The sequence below is a fragment of the Trachypithecus francoisi genome, unplaced genomic scaffold (genome assembly GCF_009764315.1).
Source record: "Trachypithecus francoisi isolate TF-2019V2 unplaced genomic scaffold, Tfra_2.0 Lachesis_group6, whole genome shotgun sequence".
Lineage (NCBI taxonomy): Eukaryota > Metazoa > Chordata > Mammalia > Primates > Cercopithecidae > Trachypithecus > Trachypithecus francoisi.
Genome location: NW_022681471.1, coordinates 13,674,253 through 13,699,727, shown reverse-complemented (window position 1 = coordinate 13,699,727; position 25,475 = coordinate 13,674,253). Strand labels below are relative to the sequence as shown.

Here is a 25,475-nt window from a genome sequence, read left to right as displayed (position 1 = left end):
CGTGGGACTGTGAAGACTTGGAAAAAGGGCTTTGTCTTTTTTTCCTTTTAACACTTTAGGACCCATTTATTATATAATTAACACAAAGAGGCAGAGACAAGGGACAGTAAGATAATCTGAATAGGTATCATGGCTAACACAATGGATAACATGGCTGAAGTAGAGGGACTGTTCAAGAATGATGTAAAAGGAAAGTTAGTAAAATATAGAAGGAATCAGTTGCTAAACCTAAAGAGTGAAGTGAAAAGGCATGGATTTGATTCAATAGATGACAGGGAACCTCGGAGGGTTTCAGTTCATAGGATTGATTGGAACTATATCCAAATTACATGCTGCTTCTCTTTTATTACAAGGATTTGAGGAGGATCCAGAAATGGCATTTTGAAATGTAGCAATATTTCATATTAACAGTCAAAAGCAGTTTTAATATCTGCAAAGGCATAACAGTGAGGTATGCCAACATGTCCTGTCAGGAAATCATCCTGTCAGAAAACTATTATTCTGCTTTTTTGGTCATCTGTGATACAGAACTGGCTCCATATACAAATAAGTCCTATTTATTTTCAACACTTTTTTCTCATTATAATTCTGAAAGGGTCTAAAGGTGACTGAAAATAAACTTTGAATCCCTTGAAACCTTGACATTATTCTCATTTGAAGCCTTTATACCAGAAGATGAGGATTCCTCTGTCCCGCCAGTATAAACTGAGCCATATGCAGTGCTATTTTGGTGCCAATCATTCTTGTGACACATAAAGTACTTAGTTATATTACTCTAGAGTCTAACTGTTAGAGGACATGACCCTTTGTGTCTTTTATGTCATGGAAGAAGCAGTTAGAAATAAGCTCAAAGGCAAAAAATTAATAAGGACATGGCCAAACCTTTCATGAAATTTAAAGGTTTGAGTTAAGATTTATTTCTCAAGCTTCAACTGAGATATTTATAAGGCTTCACTGCTAAAGTCCAGTGTTGTCTTCTCATTAATGGTTCAAGTCCAAAGTTTCAAGAACACTTAAAAAATTCTCACATTGACATACAACCAGGCTGAATGCTAATGTGTTTCAAATTAATCAATAAATATGGTCAAAAATTGCCTTCACTAACTGGAAAAAAGTAATCTGTGGTTTTGATAAATGAGATGGTCACAAGAAATGCAGAATTTTATTGTATGTTTTATATGTATACGTATATATAAATATATATATTTGTCATATATTTAGTAATCAGACACATACACACACCCCATACATAAGCAACAGTGAAGTTGATCAATTTGTAATGGGATTGTTCTCTAATTTTTTTCTATTGATTGCATTTTCTTAAGCAAGATGTACTAGTATATGATAATGGAGAGGCAAAACAGAAGAGACGTTATATGGAGCAGCAACTAACATTCATACATTGATGCTTATGCTCCTTTTTCTCCTGCAGCTTCCCATCCCACATACCCTAAGCCCCAGGTATGCTTGTCAAGTGTTAGTGGTTGGCAAGCTTTATGTTTCTCATTGGTGTCCTTCAGACTACCTCTTGGATAGAGGACAATCAAGCTGATTTCTGAAGCATTCTAACCATAACACACAGCCAAGATGTTTAGTCAGTGTGTTCTTTCAAACCTGCATTATGATTGGTAGTTCCAAAGCATCTGGCCAATGGACCAGGGAACATACCTGATCAATTTAACTTAAAAGTACAAGTGGGCTGGCTGTACCATCATTCTGCCACCATGTTTTTATAATTTACTTTAGACCTTGGAACAGTATTTGGCACATAATATGTATTCAGTGAATATTTATTGAACAAATTCATTTATTAAATGTATAACAGCACTTTCTTTTGGTAAATTAAGTTGGAAAGAGACTCAAATTAGAATATTTGTCACATTGATTGTTTTATATATATATATTTTTTAACTTTTCATAGAAAATTATGTGGTAGTTTTAGTAAATGATGTTTTGTCATAACATAAAAATCAAGTTTAGATAAAATAATTACACAACTGAAGTCCAAGTTCATAACCCTTTGCAGTTAACAAGAGTTAGTCTAAAATTTATTGGCTAAAGGCTTTCTAAAATACATGTGTCTTCTTTATACCACTCCTTGGTTTGTAGAATTGCATTTGGATGTGGAATTGGTTTAAAACATTGTTTGTATACACAGAAGGATTTTATTCTGGTCGGTTGCTTCCACTTTCATTGCAATAGACTACAGATATAGAAGCCATTGAAGAATGACCTCAATGTAGAAATGAAGAGAACCTAAAAGCTTGGGGGTGGCTTTGTATTCTTGATATTTGTTTCATTCTTATCAATGCCAACCACTGGGTAAATGGAAATGTAGATATTCCAATTGAACAAGGCTACTTTTTATTTTGTGTTTTTTTATTAATTGTAGTTGCACTGTACTAATAAGATGATTCAAAATGTATATTTGAAACTTTTATTTGCATGTATTTATGTACTGTGGGATTGAAATGTACATTTCTATATAAAGTCTGAAGCCTATGTTGTTAGAATTGTGCCTTCATAAGAGTACTGTGAAGTCTGTCACAGTGGAATTTATAATCTTACATGACATCCGAATTCGACAAGAGTGCCTTGAGAAAATTGCCTTTTTAACAAACTAAACAGACTTTTCATAGTCATTTTTTTGGTAAAACACGGACACTTTTGCTAAAATAAAGCTTTAAAACATGAGAACTATAAAAGGAAAACAATTATGCAGTTTTTATTACTCAGGTTCGGAACCAAAGTTCATAGCACTTAAAACCGAATCACAAGGCTGTCAAGGACCTTGAGAACATACCTTTCAGGAAGGACCACACTAAGCCTAACCCGCTAAAAATTACATAAAATTTGATTCTGTTTCAGCCCTATCACCAAGCTTTTGTGATAGTGTGTTGATTTTTTGCTGCCTACATTATTATAATTCTACATAAACCTTCATTCTACATAAACTTAAGTCTCACCAGAGTTCAACTCAGCAATCACTGTTTCCAAAAGATGTATTCAATACATATTTGTTGATCACTGATTTTGAAGGCATCAGGAAATTTCTACCATTTTCCAGTGTTTGACAATGTTTACTACTAAGCACATTTTACTAAAATTCCACTGGTCCTTTTCCCTTAGAGAGCATGGAGTATAACCAACAACCATTAACCAGTAAGGAGACACTTTGATACAGTGCAATATTTTGCACCTAATAGGTCAAGTGTTTAACAAATATTTAGTAAATTGAATTAAAAAGTTGATTGTCTTTGTTTTGATGTATTTGTTGCTTAATTATTCATGATGGTATAATAGAAAGAATACTGAACTAATAGCAATTTGGGTTCAAATTACTCTTTTACTTAATAGCTTAGCACAGTATCATCACAGAATAAGTGCTTAGGAAATATTTCCTGAATGAATTAATGAATTGAGTTGAATAAATGAAGCCTTGGGCCCCCTTTCCCCTGCAACCCTCTCATATGGCTCTTCTCACTTTTCAGTGTGCCTCAAACATGGCTTTCCCCTGAGGCCACTGTTTCTGCATCAGTGGTGCCTTTGGAGCCTACTCTTCATTATCCTATGCACTACAAACCAAATTCTGTACTACAGCACTAAGACTCCTCTACGCTATGTTAAAAACCAACAAGCCTCAATAAAATACTAAACCTACTTCATGGTACATGCCATTCAACTATACCACTACCAATCTTAAAGGCGTGATCCCTTATTTCTTTTATATTTTTGGATCTGATAAAATTATTCCTATTGATCCAAATTTGGCTATACTCCTGGGTACATTTGCACCAGCTCTCGTCTCTGACTGAAGCACTGTTCCAAACCCATTCTTCCCCTCTAGGGGAAGGAACAATGAAGTGGATCAATTTGTAATGGGATTATTCTCTAATTTTTTTACCTGGCTAGGTTCTTCTCAGCCTGTGTGTCTCCATTAGAGTCTCTACCTAGAAACTGCTTGCTCTGGAAAGCCTGCCTTGGTGCCGTGCCATCTTGGGCGGATGCTCCTGCTGTATACTCCTACAGCAGTCTGTACTTATTACTACTATAGCACTAATCACCATGAATTGTAATTGGCTTGTTTGTTTCTCCACCTAGACTGTAAACTTACTGAGGTCAGGAACTACACCTTATTTACTTTTATAAACCCTGCCATATAGTAAGTGCTGAACAGTTGATAGATAGATAGATAGATAGATAGATAGATAACTTTTACAACCTTTTGTTTCCACTTTTGTAAAGTGAGGATGTTTCTTTGCTGTGGTGCAGAGGATCAATGGAAATTGTATACATAAATCATTCTGAAAAGTGCCAGGACACAAGAATTATTCCCAATTGTCAAATCCTTTCACAGATGCTTTTAACACACAGATTGCCAGTTTCAGCCATTTTCAGAGAGAGATTTCCTCCTCATACTTAGGATCTAGTAAGTTGTGTCATTGTAAATAATACAATAAATTGGAACTTTATACCTAGGAATAAGGAGAATCCTATCTCCACACCAGCCAGTCTGACTTTGTTGAGGATTTTAAGTTCCCATGCCCTTGCTCCGTAACTTAACGGTATAGAAATACAGCAATAGTGGAAACAGGTTTAACAAAATTTTTAGTCCTATCATGGTAACTATAGTTGTAATATCTCCAGTTAAGCTGCTGTGAAACACTGGAGAATGGTTTTCAGTTCAAATCTTCTAGAGAATGTCTCTGATAAAAATGACGCCTGTAATCTCAGCACTTTGGGAGGCCAACATGAGTGAGTGGATCACCTGAGGTCAGGAGTTCGAGACCAACCTGGCCAACATGGTGAAACACCATCTCTACTAAGAATACAAAAAATTAGCTGGGTGTGGTGGTGGACGCCCGTATCCCAGTTACTCAGGAGGCTGAGGCAGGAGAATCACTTGAACCCAGTGGGCAGAAGTTGCACTGAGCCAAGATTGCGCCACTGCACTCCAGCCTGGGCAACAAGAGTGAAACTCTGTCTCAAAAAAAGGAAAAAAAAAAATTAACATCAGATAATACAATTTGTAAACCCTGAAAGAGTATTGATTAAAATAAAATTCCTAACATTTATCTTTTGTATGCACATTAATCAGATGGATTAGAAGAGTCTTGCTTGGCTACAACTCGTTAAAGCATCATGGCTTTTGTACACTGTAGATTATGTAAACTTTATGCAAAATAGCTCAGCAGTAGATCTTGTGCTCCCTCTAATACTTCCTGATGGCATTCACCCCATGAATGGAGTTTTAGTGAAATTTCAACAGCAGATGAGTCTTTCCCCATAGCGTTCTTTATCATCTTCTATTGCCACAAACTCATTTGAAAGGTTTTGTAATCCAATTACTACCAACAACTATTACTTCAGTTACTGTCATTACATAGCCATATTTATTAAAAATTCCGTACATACTAGTGGATCATTTTATTGGGAAGGTTCAAGAACTGTTAAAATTTTGAACAAATTAATCCAAACAGTGTCCTTCATTGCTAGATTATGGGAGGCAGATTCTATTGATGTTGTAGTTTGAATAAATGGAAATATTGCTCTTTATGATATGGATGGCCTTCCTAACTAAGCATTCACTGGATTATTTTACAACTAAGTCTACTCAGAGTGAGAATGAAAGAGTTTCTAATCTTCCAAGGGATTTTTTTTTCTTCCTTGGAAGGTTAGGATGACTAGAATTGGTAGCTCATGAAAAGTCTAAATCAATATTGCCACTGACTTAATCCACATAAGAGGCTTAACTTCATAGGTGACTTCTGAACAGCTGAAACAAAACAAAAATCAGTCTCTGGTGAGTTCCCAAGTTTAAAATAAAGTTGAAAGCTGTTACAGAAAAATGCTTCTAGACTAACAATGACAGCAGAGTGGGACCTTGTAAACCATTATACTTCAGCAAGTAAATCCTCATGCTTACCCATTTTAAAGAACAATAATAGCTCATCTTTAATTATGTGTCAGACACTGTGTTAAGCATGATCTCATTTAACCTTTAAAATAACCCTGTAATATTTAGCCACATTTCTAATCCCCACTTTACAATTTATGAAATTGAGGCATGGAGAAGGAGGTTAACTTTCCTAAGATGACACATCTAGTAAATAGCCCAGTTGAGACTTGAACATATGTCTGCTGGACACTAAGTGTCATGCCCTCAATCAATATACTGTAATGTATATGTAGAAAGGCATTTATAAAATATAGTCATTGGTGTTCAAATGGGTCTATAATGAAAGCTGATGCTCTTTACATACAATTAGAAATATCTGCATGGTTTTCCTAGTTAATAGAGAATGGTATACCCTGAGCTCTCTGCACTTTAATGTCAGGGATCCACTGTGATTAGCATTAGGCCAATATAATTTGCAAGATTGCTGTGCAAGACCGAAGTGTATGCTATGGCCAAGGGACAGTGTTCTTTCCTTTGCCAGATTAGCTGTCTAGGGTGAAGATCAAATTATCAACCTCTCTCCTTCTAACATTGTGAACTAACTAGTTGAATTAGCTGAGCCAAAAATAATTTACTCAGTGATAACCAATTTATTCCAAGGTGTTGTTTTACAGTTCACTTCTTTTTAGGTTTTTTCTTTTTTTCAGTTTTATAGCTTCACTTTTTTTAAAGTTCATACCATCTGATTATTGTTTTCTCCTTCTTTCTACCTCATTAAGGTTGTTTGTCAATCTTCAGACCTACAGACATTTTTCAGTGTTTGATTGTTGCATCATGGTCTTTCTTATTTCATTCCCTACCACTATTTGCAGGAAATGCAACATTTAAGTTAATGATTTTTCTTAGAGTTTCTTGAAATCCTTAGCTCTTGTAAAGATCACCAAGGTCTCCATGGTACTAAATTAAATGGTCAATTCTTAGTTTTCATCTTGACCTTTCAGCACCATTCGACACCACTGATCACTCACTGTTTCTTCTTTACCTGAGTTTCAAGATTTCATGTTCTGAGCCTCCTCTCATCTCAATGACCATTCTTCTAACTCTGCTTTATTGGATCCTTCTCATCATCCCAACTATTAAACATCAGACAGCCTGATAATCTAGCCTTCAGACCTCTTCTCTTACCTTTGCTACACTTATTACGTTGGTCAGATCATCCTCTTTCATACAGTTAATATCATTTATATACAGAAAACATTTACATCACCAACTTTGACCTCTCCCTTGAAATGCGGATTCATATATCCAGTTGGTTATTTTTTATTTCCACTTGCATGTCTGATAAGTGTCTCAAACTTAACATACCTGCATTGGACACCTCTGATTCACCTCACGTTTTCACCCCACCTTTTTATTCCAGCTATTGCTACACCTACCAGCTGCATGCAGATATACACTAACAACACATTTTTTTCAACTGCATCGGATAGCTCTCATTCCTGCCTTTTCTGCTACTTGTATGTGGAATGCCTGTAGCAACCCACTCAGCCATTCTGAGGCATGTGCAAGCCTGGCAGTGTGAGAGAATTAACACATCGTGGGACAACCCTTGACCTAGAAGAGAAAGAGTCATTCATGACTGCCTCCCTCTTTTGTATTTGAGCAGACAATTCTCCGAGGCATTTTACAAGCTCTTCAGAGGATGCCCTGTAAGATCAAGCTTCAGCTGCTTTCAGCTGTGACCAGCTCAAAAACTCACCCTTTGACTTGCGTCTCTTCTTTATTTCACTTGTACTGATCATCCATTCTTATTTTGGGGGTCGCTTTCCAAAATTTACTTCCAACACACAATCTCTTCTTTCACTGTCTGCTTTTTGGGAAACCCAAGCTGAGACAATATTCAAAACAGAACTCCTGACCCTCCCTTCAAAATCTGCTCCTCCAACTTTTTCTATCTCAGATTCTGGCAACTCTTATGTCCCCATATTGGTATCAAAAACCTTGACATGATTCGTGACCTCATCAATTTTACCATCAAACCTTGTCATCTCTGTCTTCAAAATATATCCAAAATCTGACTAATTATCATCACCTCTTTTGCTACTACCCTGGTCCAAGCCATCATCAGTTCTCATATTGATTTTTGCAATAGCCTTTTGACTGATTTATCTCCTTTTATGCTCTTACACCCCTACACTTTACCCACAATACAATAGTCAGAGTGATACTCTTAAAGCCCAAGGCATATCACTTTCCTACTCAAAACCTACAATGGCTCCCCATCTCACTGAGGACACAGCCCTACATAATGTGGCTTCCCTTTCCATGTGTGACTCCATCTCCTGCTACTCCTTCCTCATCCGTTCTGTTAACCATTCTGTTATGATTCTGAAAAATATAGGCAATCGCTGTTCCCTCTGCCTGAAATGTTCTTTCCCTTGATATCTACCTGGATAGAGACCTGGCTCAGTCTTTTGCCTGATGCAGGTTCTTACCCAGATGTGACCTTCTCAGAGAGGCATTCCCTGACTATGCTATTGGAAAGTACAACCCTCCTCCAACACATTTGTTTTCCTGCTTTTTTCTCTTCATAGTACTTATCATTTAGGTGACCATATGATTTATTGTCTAAACTGAGACATTTTTTAGAGTGAAAGGGTGGGCTAGGGGTAATTACACTAAGACCACAGGTATAAACCAGTACTATCTGAGAAAACTGAGATATTGCGTTCACCCTATTTAACACCATCTGACATACTATTTTGCTTATTTATATTTATGCTTTACATATTTATTTACACTTACTACATACATATTTACTGTACTATATGTTCAAATATGTATAACTATACATTTATACTTAGTATATTTTTATATTTTTATTAGTAGATTTTTATAAGTATATAATATACTTATTGGTATATTTTATTAGTATATTTTTATTTTATTAGTATATTTTTATTATTCACTTGTTTTCTGTCTTTCATACTAGATTAAGTTCTGTGAGAGCAAGGAATTTTGTGTTTTGTTCTTTGCTGAGTCCCAGTGTTTGAACACTGCCTAGGACATACTAACCATGTGGTAAATATTATTTAAATAAAGCAAACCAACAAAATACTAAAATAATGTCTGGCACATGGTTATCTTTCAATATTACTTATTGTTATCAATACTTATTATTAGTGTTGTTGTTGTTGTTTGTCCTCAAACAAAAGTTATTATTTTTAGCTTGGAGTGAGAATGGTATATTTTGGATGGCGTTATCCTATTTTATTTACTCTTCAGTAATATTTTCACGAGCTGCCTGCATAGAGATGTTTGCATCTGCCAAATAATTTTTATTTAAATGGCCTGCTCTTCTCCAGCTTTTTAATCAGGATGCTTAGTAGTTGGGTGACTTACAAGCCTTGTGATTCATGACATACAGATGAATTGTTCTTTTATATATCAGAGTAGATGACAAAAAAAAAATTAGCTGGTAAACCCTAAACCCTTGTATGAGTTCCTATTTTAAAATATATTGGATTAATTTATTTAATGTCTAGTTGTGAACATTTTTAAAAGATTCTTGAACTTATCATTGTAATAACAAGCAGCATATCTCTTTTATACTTCATCCAGTTGGGAAACATAGCTAAAAATATCTTAGAAGAATGATTTTGAATTCTTTCAGTGAAATTCTAGAAATGCAAATTCAGATAATTGTAATGATCAATCATTTACTGGTATGTTAATTTCTTAATGCACTCAATTTATCAGCAGCAGGTTTTTCCTAATTCTAAAGAAGCAATGCTTAATTCTCTTTTTACTGATTAATTGTAGAGAATTATACTTCTGGCAGTTGACAAAGGGACTTACATGGCTTGCTTCAATACCATTCAAGACATAGGTAAATAATAAAAGTAAACAATTCATGAGAAGTGGAAACATAATTAACAGCAATCTTATGAATGTTTGTCTCCTCTTGCAAAAATCCTAGTAAGCTATGGCATGAGCTTCCAGTTTTCTCTGGATAAGAAGTACTTGTTAGCTAATCAATGTATAATCCCCAATGATCCTTAAATATTAAAAAGTTGACATTAACCAATTAGATAATTCAATTGAACAAGCATTTATGGAGCATTTGCTATTCAAGACATTGTTTTTTGGTCACAGACAAAAATTTAATACAGCAGTACCACTTTATAAAACTCATGTTGAGAAGCATAACTGATAGCTTTTTTATTTTGGCTTTTGTTTTACTGAGCTTTTACTTTTGAAGACACAGGATTTTCTCTGCAGTACATTTGTAGCCTTATAATCGTGTGCTGTGTTATAATAGGATTGAGCTTTATTGAGATATGGTTGAATTGAAAGTTCACTAGGTAAGTTCTTTCATTTTAATTCTGAATTCCATGCTGAGTAGCTTTGTCTTCTAACCTTTTGTGCAGGTAGTGTCCCTTATTCCCATTTGCTCCCTTTTGGATTGCCTCTACTATGTGGTCTACTAGAAAGATCATATCACTGGGTCAAGACTCGTGCTTTCAATTTTGCTTCATTCACTCTCTGAATGACCTCAGGTCTTCTTTTAACTGCCTTTACTAGTATATTAATAGTCACCTGGGGTCTGGTGGCACAGTTAATCAAAGACCTAAAAATAATTTGAAATGTACAACCCTCCCTTCTGCCTCTAGAGAGAATCTTCGAACCAAAGAAGAAAAGTAAAATGAAAAGAGAGATTTGCTAGGATAATCAACAAGATCTCTGTGTGATGATTTCCTTTTCAGCACTGGCCTGTCTGATCCTTCTTAGTCTCCTAAAACTGAAATCCTCATTTCTGAGATTCTTCTTTATAATTCCTCATTTGAAGAACAGACCTTAGAAAGTGACAAGACATCTATTTGAAATAAAAATAATAAAACTGGTGATATGTCTTTATCTGCTTGTGTTGAGATACAAAAGAACAGAAATGACTTCCAAGTTATATGCTAATATAATATTGAGTTTGATATGCATGTAGATATGGTTCAGAAGAAGTGTTTGAACCCTAGCAATAGACAAATCATAACAAAAAGTCAGGTAAGAATTTAGTTCTCCTCTAAATTACATTACCATTTCTTTTTCTCCACCGTTTTACCTCTCTGCCCAATGCTATGACCAGTATTCAGTGACTTCCTGTTGCTGTTAATAGACTTCTTCTACTTTACTTGGTTAATTGTAGTCTTATCAAAACAATTGTGACAAATTCAAAGGTGCATTTTGGAACTATTCATAGTGAGCCCTGTGGGGGGAAAAAAGCATAATCTTCAAGGCGAACTTTAGTGTGCTTTAAGCACATTCCTCTCCGATGGGGAGGATTTCAAAACTTTTGTAGTTTCTGTGGACAATGAGGTGGATACATTAGAAGAGTGAAAGACAGGTTGAAAGTGACCAGTTAGGAAAATATTGCAATAATCTAGAGAAAGAGACGACTAGGAGCTTAACTTAGGCATTAAATATCCAAATTTTCAAAAAGGGAGACATACATAGATAAATTTAAATTGGCAAGACTTAGGGGCTAACTGGTTGTTACTAATGAAGGAGAGAAAATAATAAAGATTTCTGGAAAATCCTGGTTTGCCTGTGTCCCCACCAAAATCTCATCTTGAATTGTAGCTCTCATAATTTCCACATGTTGTGAAAGGGACCCGCTGAGAGATAATTGAATCATGGGGTCAGTTTCTCCCATACTATTCTCATGATAGTGAATAAGTCTCAAGAGATCTGATGATTTTATAAGAGGGAAACCCTTTCACTTGGCTCTCATTCTCTCTTGTGTGCTGCCATGTAAGACATGCCTTTTGCCTTCCACCATGATTGTGAGTCCTCCCCAGCCACGTGGAACTGAGTCCACTAGACCTCTTTTTCCTTATAAATTACCCAGTCTTGGGTATGTCTTTATCAGCAGCTTGAAAATGAACTAATACAATTTCTATCTTTGGTAAGTCATTAAAGAGGAGGATGGTGCTAGCAATCAACAAATGAAGGTAGGGAAGAAAGAAGGCAGAGTTTTAGGGGGAAAAAAATAATGATTCTCTTTTGAACATGACTTCACAGGGCTGTAGTTTCTCCAGGTAGAAATATCTACTATGAAGTTAGATATACAAGACTTGGAGTACTGGGGCTAGAAAATGGATCTGGATATTGTTGATACATAACTGATATTTGAGACTGGATGTGATCACACTAGAAGAGCATGTACAGAGTAGAAAACATAAAAGGAAGAGGCAATTGACAAAATCATGTAGCACACTAAACATTTAAAGGACTGACAGGAAAAGGAGCCCAGGAAAATTGCTGAGAGATGGATTAATGGAAATTCAGGACAAGTGGTATTATAGAAGACAAGAAAGAACAAATAATCCAGAAAGAGGGAACAGTATCATATATGAGGAAAGGTCTCATTAAGTAAAGACTACAGTATTTACCAGTTTTGGCATTTAGGAGTTTATTGCTGCCTTTGAAAAAGATTTTTAGTGTAGTTGTAGAGATAGAAGAGATTTCAGTGGGTTGATAAATAAATGCAGTAAAAGGAAGTGGAGACATCAAGTATAGGCTTTTTAATTTTTTTTATTATACTTTAAGTTCTAGGGTACATGTGCATAACGTGCAGGTTTGTTACATATGTATACTTGTGCCATGTTGGTGTGCTGCACCCATCAACTCGTCAGCACCCATCAATTCATCATTTATATCAGGTATAACTCCCAGTGCAATCCCTCCCCCCTCCCCCCTCCCCATGATAGGCCCCAGTGTGTGATGTTCCCCTTCCCGAGTCCAAGTGATCTCATTGTTCAGTTCCCACCTATGAGTGAGAACATGCGGTGTTTGGTTTTCTGTTCTTGTGATAGTTTGCTAAGAATGATGGTTTCCAGCTGCATCCATGTCCCTACAAAGGACGCAAACTCATCCTTTTTTATGGCTGCATAGTATTCCATGGTGTATATGTGCCACATTTTCTTAATCCAGTCTGTCACAGATGGACATTTGGGTTGATTCCAAGTCTTTGCTATTGTGAATAGTGCCGTAATAACATATGTGTGCATGTGTCTTTATAGCAGCATGATTTATAATCCTTTGGGTATATACCCAGTAATGGGATGGCTGGGTCATATGGTACATCTAGTTCTAGATCCTTGAGGAATTGCCATACTGTTTTCCATAATGGTTGAACTAGCTAGGGCAATCAGGCAAGAGAAAGAAATCAAGGGTATTCAGTTAGGAAAAGAAGAAGTCAAATTGTCCCTGTTTGCAGATGACATGATTGTATATTTAGAAAACCCCATTGTCTCAGCCCAAAATCTCCTTAAGCTGATAAGCAACTTCAGCAAAGTCTCAGGATACAAAATTAATCTGCAAAAATCACAAGCATTCTTATACACCAGTAACAGACTGGAGAGCCAAATCACGAGTGAACTTCCATTCACAATTGCTTCAAAGAGAATAAAAGTATAGGCTTTTAAGATGCTTGACTGAGAAGTGATGGGATGATCAAGGAGAGAGGGGCAGTAGTTAAAAGAGAACACAGGTTTTAGGAAGGAATTTTTTGTTGTCTCACTAATTTTTTTTTTGGATGGAAAAGAAACATAAGCATGTACATTAACCTAGTCCTGCACCTCCCACAGTGGCAATGAATAAATATTTGAAGTATGAATGAATGAATACTTATAGTCAAGGGAAAATGAACTAATGAGGAAAAAATTTAAGTGATAGAAAAGAGAGGTAGCATCTGATGGAGCAAGGTTCTGGAGAAAGCCTAAATAAAGGATCCAGAATACAGATGGAATGTTTGGTCTCTGAAACATGAGAGGAGCAGGGATAATTGAAGGAATGTGTCATGTCTCATAGCATCTGCTGTCTACGTTAAGTAGGAGACAATGTCGTCTGCCAAGATTGAGGGAGAGAGGGCTGTGAGTAGAGTAAGAAACATTAGCAGAATGAACAATAAGAGACAGAAAAAAATCTAGAAAGTGGTAGTAGGGTTGCAGGGAAAGTTAGTATATAGGTTAGAATCTCGGTTGTAAGTGACAGAAAGTCAACTCAAACTAGCTTAAGCAAAAAGCGGCATGAATTTATTGGCTCAGGGAACAAAAGAAAGTTTAGAATAGCAAACTGTAGAAAGGGCTAGGATATGACTGACATAGGAAATAACTGGAGCTAGTAAATCAAATATGATCAGTATAGTCTTTAAATTTTTCTAGTGGGCTTTGAATTTAAACTTCACTTTCATGTACACAGGCTTAGTAAACACAGAGTGTGAAACATGGCTGATATAGGCTCTTAACCATCTCTTCTTACCACCTTGATATAGAAGCAGTGTATTTAATGGGCCCAACACCTAGAATCCTAAGTAAGGACTTTGATTAGCCTTGTTTTGTTCAGTTGCCCACTCCTGCATCAATCACTTGTGGCCAGGGGTAGGACCTGCAGAATGTACTTTGATTGACAAAGCTTAGGTCAGATGTTCACACGTGAACTGATCACTGTGACAATCGATTCCATCATTCAACAAGAATTTTTTGTGTTTTGACAATGTTTCAGATCTTGTTTTAGGTGCTGGGGATACAGTTGTGAAAAACACAGACATGGTCCCTACTTTTGAGAGTTTACACTCTTGTAAGGAGAGATTGATAATAAACAATATATTTTGGCTATTGATATATGTTATTAAAAAATTAAAACAGGATTATAATAAAGAGTGACTGGCAGTAGGGTCTACTTTAGCCTTGATGGTCAGAGAAGTCTGAATAGCTGACACCTGGATCACAAGAATAAGCCAGCTATTTGAAGATTTGGATGAATATTATTCAGACAGAGGGAAGAATGAGGGCAAAAGCTCTGACTGATAAATGAGCTTGGCATATTTAATTAGCAGAAAGAGGGCCATTGTGAATGGATCTTAGTGAGTGAAGAGGAGAGTAATGTGTGATGAGGTGGGAGAAGTGAGCAGGAGCTAGATCACATAGGACTTTGTAGCCACTGTAAGGAATGGCTATTAGGATTTATCCAGTCAAATCAAGTGCCTTTTCTTATAGTAATCATTTGAATTGAGGGCCACGTTCCTAGGAAAGGGATATTAAATACAGTAATTTTAATTTTCTTATCAGCCCAGGTGCAGAAACAGTGGAAACCAAGGTAAAACTTCTTGGAGGATTGATTGATAAGATAGGTCAAGTAGAAAGATGAGGGAGAAGGCAGAGATAATGCTGTTGAAAGACTAGTTAAAACAGCTGATCCTGGATTTGAGAACACCATAGAAAAGAGCTTCAGTTAGGAGAGAGACTGATTGGGAAAATAAAAGAAGGTTATCAATCTTGTGGTCTTTGTCAAGGTTGAAAAGTAGGTTTTATGGCCATGAGGAAGTCTAATAGGTATAAGGATAGGATATCATTAGCAGAGTGAGATTTCCAAGTCAAAGGTGTTGTAATGTCCTTTCTTATTCAGATGAATACTTGTTTTTTATGTATTTATTTGTATCCAGCCTAAGTCCATAAATACCTTGTTAGCGTACCCAGTTTCCAGAAACTTGCTGATTGGGGTTCAAAAATACTCTCTCCCCTCCTCCCTTTTTAAGTTGTGATCTTTTCCATTATTAAACATTGGCTTTTTTCCCAGGGATGGCACTGAAGAAGAAAATCAATGACATATCTAGCCAGCCTGCTTGGACTGAATGGGCATTCAAATAGACTCCAAGGGCCAAGTACAGACGGTGATTTATTGTGCATACAACTTCTGCAGAATGCCTTCATTTGAGCATCGATGTATATACAATTAATCACCAGAATGCTGCTTTTTACTATTTAGCCAGGAATCTGTGGAGAGATTATGTTCACTAAGAAATCCACACATGTAGTTTCTACCCTTTTCAGCAACTCTAGAAACTCTCAGTAGTCTTCTGCATGAAGAAAAGAGATTTCAAAAATAGTTCTTCCATTTTACCATATTTCTCATTATTGTCATCCTTATGCAATTCCCATTTCAGAACCAATTCAGATTTATTAAACCATGTTCCTCTACTGACATGTAAGTAGATGGATTTGCTAGAGGCAAATCATTTACTGTGGCTATTGTGAAACCTAAAATTGCGGTAGTCGTCTCCACATATCACAGGCTTTCTTATTGTAAAGATTGTTTTTAGACAATGTTTGATATTGAAACAACCAAGTGGAAGTTCAAGCTATTTAAATAAAGCAGATATTTGACATCACACAGGCAGGAAAACAATGAAGGTACTTCTAAATTCCTTTTTCTCACTGAAAACAGTTTGAGTGGCCAGTTTGCCCTTATAACTTGAACTTAAATTGAAATTGCTAGCAGGTTATTTATAGCTTTAGGAGGATAATTTCCAAAAATCTTGCTTTTCCTCTCTGGTCAAATATTACCTAATTGCTCTCCTATTTCGGAAATGGCACCATGTCCAGACATTTGTAGGTTTATATTGTATTTGTGTTTTATTATATTAAGGAGACTGGGTTGTTCTGGTTTACATCAGGAATTGAATTATGTTGTTCTTTGCGTAAACATATATGGACTGTTACAATGTATTTTCTTTAATATTTTGGCTAAATTTCAGTGAAAATGTTAATAATTTTAATAGAAACACTTCAGGCCACTCTTTAATGCAAACAATACGATGTCAAGATTAATAGAAGCTATAAATAAAAAGAAGCTGTAGTAGTATTGATAAAAATCAGCTCAGCAAATGAAAATGAGGAAATTCAATAACAAATAATATACTGCAATGATATAGCCCATTGAGTTGCTATATGAGGCAGCATGAAAAATAGGCCTTTAAATTATTTATGTACCTTGCAGTATAATCAGCATCTTGGATAGTAAGCTACTAGAAGGCATAAACAAAAATCATTTGTGTGGTGCTAAGCCTATCACCCTCATATTAAATGTAAATATATGCATCTGATACTACATAGTAGTGCTTCTTCTAATGTTTTTCTGTCCATCATCGACAGACTTTTCAGCCCTTATTAGGGTTTTCTTTTCTTATCTGTATTTTCTCTTTCCTTTCTCAGGAAGTATCTTCTTTTGGATCTTAGTATGAGTTTTGTTATGGAAAAGCTCAGGGTCTATGTTGGTACAGATACAGGGAGAAGCACGTAGATGAGCATCATCTATTTATTTGCTGAGCATTGCAATAAGCACTATTGGAGCAGGAAAAATGCAATTTATGGACTCTATCCTCTATGTATAGAATCTAGACAGAAGAAATAAACATGTACCTTTGGAGAAGTTTAAAGGCACTTACATATAACTTACCAAAAAATTGAAATTAGCTGATTGTTCCATGTTGTTTGTAATCAAATCCATTCATTTATGATAACAGTATTTCTCCATATAGTTGTAGTCATTATTGATTTTTTATTATTATATCATTTGTTGAATAAGTCAGTAAACAAATGGGTGAATATCTTTAGTGGTTTTTGCCAGTATTTATGGCTGAAGGATCGTGGATAAGTGCTTAATAGTTATACTACTTTTTTTTTTTGAAATGGAGTTTCACTCTTGTTGCCCAGGCTGGAGTGCAATGGCGTGATTGTGGTTCACTGCAACCTCTGCCTCCCTGGGTCAAGCAATTCTCCTTCTTCAGCCTCCAAAGTAACTGGGATTACAAACATGTGCCACCACGCCCAGTTAATTTTGTATTTTTAATAGAGATGAGGTTTCACCATGTTGGTCAAGCTGGTCTCAAACTCCTGATCTCGGGTGATCCGCCCACCTCGGCCTCCCAAAGTGCTGGGATTATAGGCATGAACCACCATGCCCGGCCTAGTTATACTACTTTTTAAGAATTGTGAATAGGCACTGAATATCTATTTATCAAGATTGCACCTCTGTGATTAACCAGGCTTGATTTTGCACCAAAACAGTACAGCATTGTCATCGCACTCTTAGTATTTATTTTGCATTTGCTTAGTATTACATTCAAGAAATATAGAGAGAACATCTATTATGTGCCAGACAAGGTACTAAGCACTGAGTACAGTGGTCAGTGAAACAAATATATACCCTGTCTTCATTGAGCTTATAATCTATTTAGGGATACCAAATAGTGCTATGAGGTGCTATGGTGACCAACAGAGTGTATTCTTAGACGATAACAGAGTGAGGCTAGGGATCTACTTAGTGTGTCCAGGGAAGTAATCTGTAAGCTGAGATAAGAAGGATAAGGAAGAGTGGAGCATGTGAAGAGCCATGGACTGAGCATTCCAAGCGAGGGGAAACAGCATGTCCAAAGCCTCTAAGTCATGAAAGAGTTTGGTGTGTTTTAATGACTAAGGAAACCAATGTGGTTATATTGCAGAAAGGGAGAGAAAATGTGCTACATGATGAAGTTGGGGAGTTAGGTGGAGACAAGACCTAGGGCTTTGAAAACTATGCCAAAGATTTTAGACTTTCTCCTAAGGTAATGGGACTATGTTGATTGGTTTTAATCAGGGGCAGCAGTGGGGTTCACATATATAAAAGATTACCTTGGCAGTTGTTTGGATAATGGATGGGGAATACAAAAACGAACAAGAGGAATCAGTTATCAAGTTATTGCAGAAGTCCATGCAAGAGGTGAAGCTAGAGGCAAGTGGACTAATTTGAGATATATTCTTGAGATATAACCTAAAGGACCTTATGTTCAGGGTTGTATTTGAGTAGACAGGAAGAGGGAAGAATCAGGAATAAGTCAGGGTTCTGGTCAGGGAAACTAATGTCGGGAAAGCTGAGAAAGGAATAGGTTTCAGGTTAGAAATCAAGAATTTTGTTTTAAATATCTTCATTTTTAGATACTCATGAGATATCTAAGATTATAAATAGGTAGTTGCATTTACCAGCCAATGATGTAGCAATTTCAGATATTCTACTGTAAAAAATTATTGACATGAGTGTTTGAATGTCATGCTTTAATTAATTTGGTAAACATTTGTTGGGTCTCTGCTATGTGGTAGGTATTGTGCTAAGCACTGGGAATACAAAGGCATAGTTGCTGCCAAAAAGGAATTTATTATAATCAAATTGGGAGACTGAAAAAAAAGCAGGTAATTTAAAACAGTGTGATAATAACAGTAGGAGAAACATCTAACTCAAATAAATGGTTAGAAGGGTCGGGGAAACCTTCCTGGAAGATATGACATCTGGGTTAAGTTCAAAAGTAAAATCTAGCCAGGCACAGAGGAGCAAAAGGCTCTGTTGGGAAAAATTGTACCAATAGTGGACTTAAGAAAAATACAAAAGTGAACATCTTAATATTTCTGGCCACAGAATATTTTTATGTCTATTACGATTATTGTTAAATATGTCCATAATATCAGAATTATTGAAATGAAAGAGCTGTTAGAAATCATCTAGTATAGCCACCTAGCTTTACAGAAAGGGAACTGGACTCTGTGATAAGTGACCTGTCCAAATCATCAATTCTACAATAACTTTTTTGTTTTCAAATATTGTAAGTTTACTGTCAATCCACTGTCTAAATGGTGCCCCAAAGCATTAATTTAATCCTTCAAATTGCTCACCTGTTACAAGAGGATATTTTATTTCCAGAGAGATTTTGTTGTTCTCAACTCTCTTCAGTTATTATTTTCCACTTAATTCACAGTGAACAATGTGAAACTATCTTTCAATAAGTGATATCTATACAATTAAACAACTTTATGTAACATACAGGGAGATATTTAAAATACAATCTTTCAAAAGAAAGTTCATAGTCACATTCTCTTTACTTCCTAAACCATTTATAGGACTCCATTTTCTTCCACTGGGCAAACCAATGGGATTTTGGAAGAAAGATGAAAGAGTTGACTACTCAAAATTCAATTATATTTGGTTATCTTATAGCCCTTTTGTTTCTACTGCTCCTATCTTCTGCCAGACTGACACTCTGATCTGCTGCACCACTAATTTCTTACCTGTTCTGCCACCATTGTTTCTAATACACTAGAGAAAAGCAGTTCCTCACAAGCCATATAGGCAGTACTCAAGAAGAATACAAAAGGAGAGAACATAAACCATTTTCCTTTCCCTTCTGTCCCTGAAATGCCAAATACACAATATAAATGAGCTGAAATATTTAGCAGAGGGCAGAGTATGCCATGACAATAGCAGCAGTGTCTCCAAAAGCAAAGTATTGTATAGTAGGACCTAGCTAATTTAGACCAGTTGAGAAGAAACTCATCTGAATGTTTGAATACGTTAGTAAGAATTGCATTTTCATTATTCTAAAATACATGGAGTCAGGTACTGTCATGTAATGCAATCTGTTTGGAGGACAATTGTAGTAATATCTGAGAAAAACAAAATGGAAATGCTTTAAATCTCCATCAGTGGGGGCTGGTTAAAAAATATATTCTTCCATCCATGCAGCCATTAAAAAATATATAGACAGACATATCTCCAATATATTATATTGTTAAACAAAATAAACCAAGTGTAGAACAGTCTGCATCAAAAGCTCCCAAATTTCATTGAAAATATGTTATCCATATACACGTATACACAAATATGCACACATTTCACTTAATACACATATACAAAGATGTATACACACACATAAAATGATATAATGTGTGTATATGCATCAGAGATACAAAAATACTCCTCATTGTTAACTTTGGGGAGTAGTACTTGGACAGGGATAGAAAGATAATCACTTTTTATCCTATACATATTGTGTTGTATTTTTGAAAATGTTTACCATATGCAAGTATTCTTCTTTGTAATAAAAATATGAGATAAAATATGAAAATGTCTAGGTGGAAAATAAATTGTGCAAAATAGTACAAGTAATATTATACAGCTGTATAAAAATTATAGAGTAGAATATGCAAAAATAGTCCTAAAATGCAGTAGAATTTAAACTGAGTAAATAAAGTGTGGCCAAATAGAGATCCTTTGACTCCTGCTTTAATGAACAGATAAGAATGATTACCAATTATTGGAATGTAAATGTATGCCTTTAAAGTGCTTTTTAAAAGCTTATCTTAAGAAGCTTAAGCTTTTCCTCTCCAAATTTTAATTTTGAAATTAATTTGTTTTATGCACATTTTTCACTAGTAGTAAATTTCTAACAAAGCCTGTCGAAATTTTAACAAATTCTAGATTTGTAGAACATTAATGAGGACTTGAAACGTCTTTTTAAAATTAACAATGGATAATTTCTAGTCCCTCCTTTTAAAGTTCACTTTGAAATATTGCATTAAAAATTGTCCGTAAGTTGAGAAATGACTCAAGACTGTTCTAATCACTCTTGATAAATCTTTGGATTTATTTATCGTCTTTGAACTCATGGACATATTCTATTTGACTGGTGAATCAAATGCTCACAAAGTTGGGTTGTTGAAAGAGGGCTTTCCCAATTGTATTTTGTGTGCCTTTCTTTGGCTGCTGGCCTTTTGGCCTTTTCACTGCTCATTAACACCTTCTTGGCAGTGTGGGTAGCTGAAAAAGGTGAAATACAAACTGGTTAATACTGCTACCCCAGCATAAAAATCTGGAAGTAGGGCTCCATGAAAAGCAGAGGTTAATTTTCTCTACTACAACCACATGAATAATCAAAAGTTGGGAGTTACAGAGTTGGAGGATTTGGTTTTAAGATTACTCCTGGGATTATTTTAAAATGGAATTTATGATTGATTTGAATATGAACTCACCAAGTGTAGTGACTTTACTGTGGAACCCTTTCAGAGGCACCTCTTGGGATTTTTTATTCTGGTACTGATTGTGATCTTAAACCTAAGTATGCAGAGATGCCTGAAATTTAATTAAGATAAAAATTTAAAAATTTATTTTTCCATTTGAATTATATGCAAGGTTAGAAAAACTCAATGTAAATTGGTGGTAATTTATTTCACTTAAATCCCTAGGGACTTACATTTCCACATTAATAAGAATACACTGCTTCTTACACACAAGGGTAAATATAGTGACTGTGACTCACGCTGAAGGTCATGTTTGGAATCTCATATTTCCTTTGCATCTTAGTTTCAAACATTCTTGGATTCTTTCTAGCATTTCCAAATCCTATTCATCCTCAGGGTCTAACTCAAGTCTCGCCTCTTTGATAAAGTCTTCCTTCACAACTTTTGACTTCCACATATATTGCTCACTGCCTTCTGTGAACTCCAGTTTTTATTGTCTGACATTCACAGCTTTGCAGTTGACTATTTACTGGCTTAAGCATTGGTTGTAAAGATTGTCTCCCCAGTGAAATGTTAAGTTCCTTAAGGATTGCAAATACTATTAATTGTATTGGTATAGAGGTCTTTTGAATTCATTGCAGTACCTAATATAGAGTAACTAGTAAGTACTCAAAAATATTGTACTTTTTAGTCCCTTTATGGACTATGCATGAGTTACATTTAAAATTCCTTCTATCTCACTATTGCCACTGCCTCAATTAGTTCCATCCCTTACTATATCATTTTTTTTTTTACAAGGCAGGACGAAATATTGCCACTGATATTGAACTCTAGTTTGGCTTATCTGCTGGCAGCAGGCTTTCCTGTAGGGCATTGTGAACGTTTACAAAGCTAGTATAGCTAATCTGTTACAGAGCTATCTTGCCCTTTTGGTCTGATTTATTCTCATTGGGCTGAAATATTCTCTGGACTACTGTGGAAACCCAGAATTCGACTTTTGCAAGCATCAGTGACCAGGTAGCCGCTTTGTGGAACCAGAAGTGATAGCATGTTCTTAAGTGACCCTCCACAGTTAAAGGCCAAAAAATTACTATGGGGAAGTAAGGCCTTTTGGCAAGTGTGTGTACGTGTGCATGTGTGCATGCATGTGGGTGTGTGTGCCTGGCATCCTCCCTCCCCTTACAATCTCTGTATACCTTACCAGTCCCACTAGGCTTCATGCCACCTAAGATTCAACACCTTTAAGTCACATTTTTAATATAGCAGATAATAATGTATCTTCTTTCTCCAGGATAGGCCACAGAAAATGTTGTCTCCCTCCTCTCTTGAGGCCTTTAAGGAATTTCTTTCTATCAGCCAGAAAATCAATTTGAGAGACTATGAAAATTGAAAGACTTAGGTGAAATCTTATGTGGTTACTCTGCAGCCATTCCTGCCAAGGAAATAACTCCAGAGGAGTAAGGGAAAATATTTAAGGGTTGCAAGAGTCATCCTACCCTGTTCTTGGGCGTTTTCTGCTGTTTCAGCCTCATGGTTCCTCTCCCTGAAAAGAACAGGTGTGCCTGACAGCAGGTGTGTTTGTTCTACTTTTCCTATGGCAGCTGTCACTCCCCAGGTAACTCCCTTTTCCAGGTGGTGAATTCTTACAACCCATCATCTTCTTTCCTGGCTATCATTACTTTAAAAAAAGGTTGGCTGTCAACCCTCCCTCCTTTTAAAATCTTTTGAAATGTTATTGTTTTGATTGTTGATTTTTTTTTTTTTTTTTTGCTTTTGTGTTTTGGGATGATTTTTTGAGGGAAAATATGTCTTCAGATGGATTCTATTTACAATTCAGACAAACCTAACACTTTCCTTTTAAAAACCTCCATAAAAGTCTGCAGCCCTCTTGATTTGGATTGAGTTTTGAAGCCTTCTTCTCTGACAGCGTTGAGTTCCTCCATTTTGCATTTTCCAGTAGATCTTGGGGTCTGTCCTCAGTCAAGACACCTGCTGCTGGGACTGCCAGTCACCACATGCTTGGCTTTCATCTTCCCTCGTTTCTATTCATAGCATGCACTTCTCATAACTCTAAAAGACTGTTTGATGCCCCCTCATTGTTTAATATCTACATGATTAAAGCAGCTGAGAGAATTAGCATGTGTCCTAAGCCTAAGGAAAAATCCAGTCTAAAAGAAATTGTATTGCAAGCCCAGATCATTTTTAATAAGCTCTGCTGTGCTCTGTCTCACCTATTCCTCTGTGGGACTCCCTTGGGCATTTTATAGGTATTTGAGGGTTAGCTTTAAAAGGATTCTTTCAGGCATGTATTTGACTCTCAATGTAACATTTATCAAGCCCCCACAGTGTGCAGGACCCTTACAGTGGTCCCATGGTAAGGTACAAAAGAAGCAAGCATACCATTTTAACACTTAAGGCATCAAGTTACCAGTCCTTTAGGATGAAGTGAGGGAGAAAAAGTGTACATATTTAAAAGATTTGGGTACATTTTAAAGATGTCAGATATATAGGTGCAACAGGAGTATCAATTTGGTATACAAAGGGGGCATAAAATGAATGTGTAATCACAGTTGGAAAGATATAGTGAGAGCCTCAGAGGAGTGAATGGTGTGAGCTTAAGGGCTTTCATCATGAGTGTCCTCAGGGACTTCAGTAAGGCAATGCACTGTGCAGAAAAGTTGATATTCTGATAGTGTTATATGACAATAATAGTAACTGCTATTATTTATTCAATTGAATTTTTACTTTGTGTCAATGTAAAAAGAGTGGAAGAACTAGGGAGCAAGAAAATAGAGACTGTAAAAAAATACATTCTTAAAGTGTCAAGTGTATGACCATGGGTTGAAGTTTGGCTAGGGAGGTGGGTGGGCTGTATGCTTGTCTCTGTGTGTCTGTGCATGTCTGTGCGGGGTAGGGGGTGGCAGCAGGGAGGAAGAAGCAAGATAAAGAGACTTGGAGAGTAGGGCAGAATCTGGGAAATAGAGGTTACGGTATGAGGTGATGGCAATTAAAGTGGGGAAAGGAGTAAAAGAAAAGAGAGGCTGTGTTCAAAGAAAAGGATTCACAGTTCCAGATCTTGGAATTAAATCCTTTACCTTCTGAATGTATTCTTCTCTGAAACCTTAGACTTATTTTGCTCATTCAGAATAAAATAGAACATTTAACTTTGAAAATAGGGTTTTTACAGAAAATAAAGTGCTTCTTTAAAATGCTAATTTTTGACTCTCAGAGTATGTCCAATTTTTCCACAAATTCGTAATCCATGGTAATTCTGAGGCATAGCCTATTGGAAATTAGTATGCTGAAACCACGTCAGAAAACTAAGCAGGTAGAGATTTACAGTTAACTATTGGAGAGACTCACATCATGACATTAGCACATGGTTTAGCTGTATTTTGACAATGGAAAACCTGGCATAAGAGTCTCTGAGAGCACCAAGTAATATGCCTGAGGTCCCTTTCCTGCAGGTGAATTCTCTAGTGGCAGTCATCGCAATTTATGCCAAAGGCTTATTTTTGTGCAGACATAATCTCTGGTAGAATTTTCGCAGCCTCTGTTGACAGAACTGACAGTGTGTATAGGCCCAGGCTACTAGGCAACACCAGCATCAGTTAGCAGTCAGCAAATATTTATTATGCCTTAACCATATGCCTAGAACCAAGTTAGAAGCAAGGAGGATATATTAGAACAGGCATAAACAATCCCCTCAGACTCTTTACAGGGCTGACATACTTAAAGTAACTAAAATAGTGACAAAGCTATATTTAATCAAATGCCACATTCGGGGGAGGGTGAGTATTTTAGGATGTTAGAAAAAGGAGAGATCAGTTAGAGCACTAGATTGGGAGAGTCTTCAGAAAAGAATTGGAACTCATCCTATAACTCATAAGACAGGTCGAATTTAAAGAGTCAGAGTG

General features: G+C 36.2%; 1 protein-coding gene across 1 annotated transcript in view; it reads left to right on the top strand.

The window, feature by feature from the left end:
- Nucleotides 1–25,475, top strand: part of LOC117078438 (teneurin-1-like) — a 348,633-nt gene that overhangs the window by 286,582 nt on the left and 36,576 nt on the right. The gene's annotated exons all lie outside the window — the stretch shown is intronic.